At 48.4% G+C, this 6,137-nt stretch overlaps 1 long non-coding RNA gene across 1 annotated transcript; it reads left to right on the top strand.

The window, feature by feature from the left end:
* Positions 1-279: 279 nt before the first annotated feature.
* On the top strand, positions 280-4,909 carry LOC122386329. The gene is made up of 3 exons (XR_006257362.1): positions 280-401; positions 1,626-1,678; positions 2,880-4,909. It is a non-coding gene; the product is annotated as an uncharacterized LOC122386329 (long non-coding RNA).
* Positions 4,910-6,137: the final 1,228 nt, after the last annotated feature.

Genomic DNA, 6,137 nt, shown 5'->3' with positions numbered 1-6,137 from the left:
TCGATTGATATACCTCATTACCTCTGTATGTTTTACGGAAAATGGCTAAATTTGTCGGAAAACTATCTCGTTTTTGTTATAAACCGTATATTAGAATGGCGACGTGCGCCACTTCCGTCGCCGACGCCATTTGGACGCCATGTTGCCCGAGATTTGAGCGCTTGCACGCCTTGGCTTCTAAATTTCAAGATGAATTGACGGCAGAAGACGGCGTTGTGCATATGGGGGGCACGCATGATTTCAAGTGAGTCGGAAGTGCCAAAATTGAACAAGATTGGTTCCAAGTACGTTTCGAAGTCGTCATTCAGGCCCTGGGAATGGGTGACCCTGGCAAGCTTGCTGGACGATACCTGTGTCATAAGTGTATTTCCTATGGCAGGTCGCAGATGAAAATTGTTCAGGTGAGATTACTTGACTGATGTGTTGGCTCATAGCTGGGCTCTCCATTGATGTTTGCAGTGTGAATTTACTCTTGTGCTGTGCAGATCACAGGAATTTGTATCAGTCTGGGAGGTTTGGTCAATCAGTCATTTTTATCATATGCTATTTTGTCAATGTGCTAAAAATGACAACGATTCTGCTATTTTTGGGAGAGCGATCCAGTCTGCAAAACGTGGCAGGGTTCGACAAGATCTGGTTGGGGCAGACACATGCTGCGTTCGGATGGGCGGTTTCGTTTTTTCATCGGGGATCAGGTACTCTTTGCAGACGTCACCCGAGCTGCCATATCTATGTCTCACTTGCGCAACAATTGTCTTTCATGGTTAAATATATAACAAAATATCTAACCTGACCTTACCTTACCTACAACCTACAACCTACCAACCTACAACCTAACCTACCAACCTACAACCTAACCTACCAACCTACAAATACCAACCTACCTAACTGGATATGGCAGCTCGGGTGATGTCTGCTAAGAGAATCCCAGGGAATATTCCTCAGACCGTTTGGGCAGGCTTCTACGGAGAGTGCGCAAAAACTGTAGCCACTAGGTATATCTCACTCTGCATTTTGGGTCCGCGCTACTTGGAGATACTCCTAGTAGTTTCTAGCCTAACCAGTTACCAAACCAAATCAAATCAAACAAAACCAAACCAAACCAAACCAAACCTGACCTAAACAAACTCATAAATAAAGCTGGTCCTGTAGCTCAGTCGGTAGAGCGTTGGACTCCGCGAGGTGAGAGCTCGTGTCCCGGTATGACGGTCCGGGTTCGAAGCGCGACGGGCGCTCGATGTTTATGAGCCTCCTGGCGGGTATGGTTGCGGTTGGTGGCAGGCCGTAGCCAGGCGAAGTCAGTGAGGGGACCGGCCGTGCGCGGCTATGTGCGTAGTTAAACTTCTGACTCTAAATTCTGCCATGCACCAGGAATTGCACGATCGGAGGGTAGAGGGCAGAGCCATCGCAACGAGCTCTGCTTAGCGGTGGCTCTGTCCTTGAGAATCCTTCCATTCAAAAGGTTCGGACTAAATTTATAAAAAATAAATGTGCCTCCTTATAATCCTTATGATGGTTGCCGTCCGGCCAAATGATAACTATTACGTACCTAATAATTACCTAATACCTAATGATTACTTTGCTTTCTTTCAACATCAATTAATGACTATTTTGTTTTCTTCCAGGAGAGCCAGCGCCATTCCGGATCTGAAAATGCTCTGCATGTCAGCATTGTCTGGTGAGGATTACCAGCAACTGATAAGCACTTGGTAGTGCTGCCAATGTTTGCCATTGATAGTGTTTATATCATAGAGCTTTGCCTTTCACTGTCAATTGTTGATTTCTTTATTTGGGACACATTTCTATGCTTTGCCATCTGATCTTTTTGGCCCCCCCTTTCAGACATACTATGCTACCCAGTAGGTACCCTTATGGAATGGTTATGTATCTTACCCAGTCACTAGTCAGTAAGGTCCTTTCCACATATCTGGAAGTAATCTAAATCCTTTCACTTCTGCACATGCAGGGGTCACCCTGTTGCTCACTTGTTTTACAGCCCTATCCTGATTTGCCATCTTTTTGGCCACCTTTCAGACATACTATGCTACCCAGTACCCTAATGAAAGTGTGGTCAAAAATATTGCAAATCAGGATAGGGCTGTAAACAAACGAGCGACAGGCTGACCCCTGCAGAGTCCTTGTTGGAAGCTGGAACTAACTGAACTCAATTAGTACAAGACATGGAAGACATCAAATAAATAACAAATGAGTATGAAATGTATTTCATTATCCATTGATATTTATTTAGACAACTTAATAAATGACGTTGAATGAAAGAATTATGACATTTCATACTCACTCGTTATTTATTTCGAGACCTTCACCTTTGACATCTTTGTTAAAGGGACCCTCCCACCTTAACATTAGATTTGAGTTGAGATAGCCAAAATGGGGTCCCTGGCTCACAATTACTGGTTTGAGCACTCACAACATCGAGAAATGCCTCAAATCGAAATATCTAATTTCAAAGTTGCAGCACTTTGGATTCAGAGGGGCTAATGCATTTGATACCCCTCTGAATGTGTGACGTCAGCGCGCAGATCTAACGATTTTTAAATGTTTTGACTAAAACGTTTGATAGCATGCGGTGGTATATGCTGCTTTGCGCGCAGCAAGTGCCGCACTTTCAGCTGCCAAACTATTGCTTCCAAATAAAGTCGCTAGGAACAGCGGAGATCCCAAAAAGTAAACAAAAGTAAAAGTCTAATATCTTGAAAACCGGTGAATATTTTTCAGTGAAATTTGGTAGATATTCTTTTTCGCTTTTTCTGAACCGAGCGACATCACTGTCATGCCAATTCATTAACTTTTTTGAAGGTGGGAGGGTAATTTTGTGTACATTTGCAAATATGTTTTAATCCATTTTCCTCCTTTCACAGGGATTGCAATATCCTAATCAATCACTACCCTCTAATGACCAACGGGTATATGCTCAGCACATCATCATATCACCGTTCCACACACCATCACATTACAAACATCATCACGCACCAATTAGTATGCGTTTCTGCTCTGAAATGGGTACATTTCAATGCTGTTCACAACCATTAAATCACATGTTCAATCCACTCCTGTTCGTCTCCTCAGTCACCCGGAGACCTTGACCTACTCCTGGTCCTCTACGCCCGCCAGCGCCGCTTCGTCTGCGGTGCCGACCAGCGCCGCTTCGTCTGCGGCCCCCGCCAGCGCCGCTTCGTCTGCGGCCCCCGCCAGCGCCGCTTCGTCTGCGGTGCCGACCAGCGCCGCTTCGTCTGCGGCCCCCGCCAGCGCCGCTTCGTCTGCGGTCCCCGCCAGCGCCGCTTCGTCTGCGGTGCCGACCAGCGCCGCTTCGTCTGCGGTGCCGACCAGCGCCGCTTCGTCTGCGGTGCCGACCAGCGCCGCTTCGTCTGCGGCCCCCGCCAGCGCCGCTTCGTCTGCGGTCCCCGCCAGCGCCGCTTCGTCTGCGGTGCCGACCAGCGCCGCTTCGTCTGCGGTCCCCGCCAGCGCCGCTTCGTCTGCGGTGCCGACCAGCGCCCTTCTGCATGGTACCTCGCCTGATGTAGCCACGCAGGGCGGAGAGTGGAGGTGAGCTATTACTGATTAGTTTTGTCCAGGTAAATTCAGAAATATCATGTTCATGCCACATCATCAGAGTCGCCTCACCAATCAACATAATATTTTCAGGGATGAGGGTCCAGGGGACCCATTTGTATTTGTTCTCACTTCTCACCTTGTTTCTTTGTTGAATCTGTATCCCTTAGTCTCTTTACAAACCAAACTATGTACTTTTTCATGGATAGAATTGCTATATGCCATGGGATGTACAAAAATGCAACTTTGTGCCTAGCTCTAGGCTAATAAGAAGTGTATTTCATTAAAATATCATGTTTTGTTTGTATGTTGAATGGTTTGCATATGAAGATAATTTCCAGCGGCTGCTAATATGTTATGCAGCCCTCTCCTTTAAGTGACCATCCCACCTTAGCATTAGTTTTCAGTTGAGATAGCAAGATTGGGGTCCCTGGCGTGCAATTACCGGTTTGGGTACTCACAACATCGAAAAATGCTTCAAATCGAAAATATTTGATCTCAAAGTTGCAGCACTTGGATTCAGAAGGGCTAATGTTTTTGAATGTCCCCCTCTGAATGTGTGACGTCAGCGCAGATCTGACGATTTTAAAATATTTTACTAAAACGTTTGGTAACACCTGGTGATATATGCTGCATTGCGCGCAACATCTGCCGCACTTTAAGCATGCCAAATTAGGTATTGCTTCCAAATGACGTCGTAGGAACAGCGGAGGTCCCAAAAAGTAAAAAGTAATACAGCAGCTGGTCACAGCTGGACCAGTGGCGTGTGTTACATACACGCGCTTAGACAATGTGTACACCCTTCCTAAATCTGGTTGGTTTCTTTTCAGGGGATTGTGTTTATCTATTGGTCATCATGCATCAGCAGTGTGCGTCCATCTTGTGCTCCACTGACCTAGGCGCAGTTCCATGCTGTTCATTGCCATGCAGTCCCATGTTCAATCCACTCCTGTTCGTCTCCTCAGTCACCCGGAGACCTTGGCCTACTCCTGGTCCTCTACGCCCGCCAGCGCCTCTTCGTCTGCGGCCCCCGCCAGCGCCGCTTCGTCTGCGGTCCCCGCCAGCGCCGCTTTGTCTGCGGTGCCGACCAGCGCCCTTCTGCATGGCACCTCGCCTGATGTAGCCACGCAGGGCGGAGAGTCACGGAGGTGAGCTATTACTGATTAGTTTTGTCCAGGTAAATTTAGAGTAATCATACACTCACTTTCTGTCTTTTTGTTATTTTTGTCATTGTGTGTCAGACAACTTCACCGATAACACTGATACAATTATTTTTAGGGAACCTGCTTCTTGTGTTCTCAACTTGTTTCTTTGTTGAATCATTTCTCCATCATTATCTTTCTGGACCCATTTATATGATTTTTTTCTGAAACTGGATTGCTCTATTCCATTGAGTGTACCTATTGCAATGCAACTTTGTGCCTACATAACTCAGCTGTAGGGTGATACTTGTGCAGTTCATTATCTGGATGTCATGTGCCGTTTGTATTAATTGTCTGCAGGTGATGAAAGTATCTTCCAGCGGCCAGTTTATTAGATGCGACGAGTCTCTCTCTCTCTCTCTCTCTCTCTCTCTCTCTCTCTCTCTCTCTCTCTCTCTCTCTCTCTCTCTCTCTCTCTCTCTCTCTCTCTCTCTCTTTCTCTCTCTCTTTCTCTCTCTCTTTCTCTCTCTCTTTCTCTCTCTTTCTCTCTCTTTCTCTCTCTTTCTCTCTCTTTCTCTCTCTTTCTCTCTCTCTCTCTCTTTCTCTCTCTCTCTCTCTCTCTCTCTCTCTCTCTCTCTCTCTCTCTCTCTCTCTCTCTCTCTGTCAGTCTCTCTCTCTCTCTCTCTCTCTCTCTCTCTCTCTCTCTCTCTCTCTCTCTCTCTCTCTCTCTCTCGGAGGGTCGATCGGAGGGTCGACTCGCCGGACAGCCCGGATGAATTCTATCACCAACGTCGCCGGTCCGCCGAGGACGTCCCCCAGGCTCGGGTCGAGTCCCCAGCGGCGGCGTCGCGCAGCTTCATAGGCCGGACAGTCGGTCAACAGGTGGGCCGCGCTGTCCGGCTCGCCGCACGCAGGGCAGGCCGCGTTCACCGCCAAGCCTAGGCGGTGGGCGACGTCCCGCGTGAGCGGCGACGCGCCCGTCCGCAGCTGGGAGAGGGTACACGCCTCCCAGCGGGACAGGTCGTTGTGGCCCGGTGTGGGCGCCGGGTGGGGGTGGGACGCTCCTGTTCTCGCGTCGACCATCGTCCCCACCCGACGCCCGATCGCGCTTCTGGCGCTGGCGAAGTCGATTGGGACGTCCGGCTGTTCCGCAGCGGCCGCTTCTCCTCCCCCTCCCTCCCTCCCTCCCTCCCTCCCTCCCCTCCCCTCCAGTGGATTTGTAGCTCGCGGCCTGTGTCTGAGACTCTGACAGCTTTTTGGTCTGAGACTCTAACAGCTTACGCACTAAGACAATGTGTAAACTTTTCAAAATATCTGGTTGGTTTCTTTTCAGGGCATTGTGTTTATGTATCGGTCATCATGCATCAGCAGTATGCGTCCGTCTTGTGCTTTACTGACCTTGGCGCAGTTCCATGCTGTTCATTG

Source organism: Amphibalanus amphitrite, unplaced genomic scaffold (assembly GCF_019059575.1).
Source record: "Amphibalanus amphitrite isolate SeventyFive unplaced genomic scaffold, NRLGWU_Aamphi_draft 000247F_arrow, whole genome shotgun sequence".
NCBI classification, from domain to species: Eukaryota; Metazoa; Arthropoda; class Thecostraca; order Balanomorpha; family Balanidae; genus Amphibalanus; species Amphibalanus amphitrite.
This window is presented reverse-complemented; position numbering and strand designations above follow the sequence as displayed.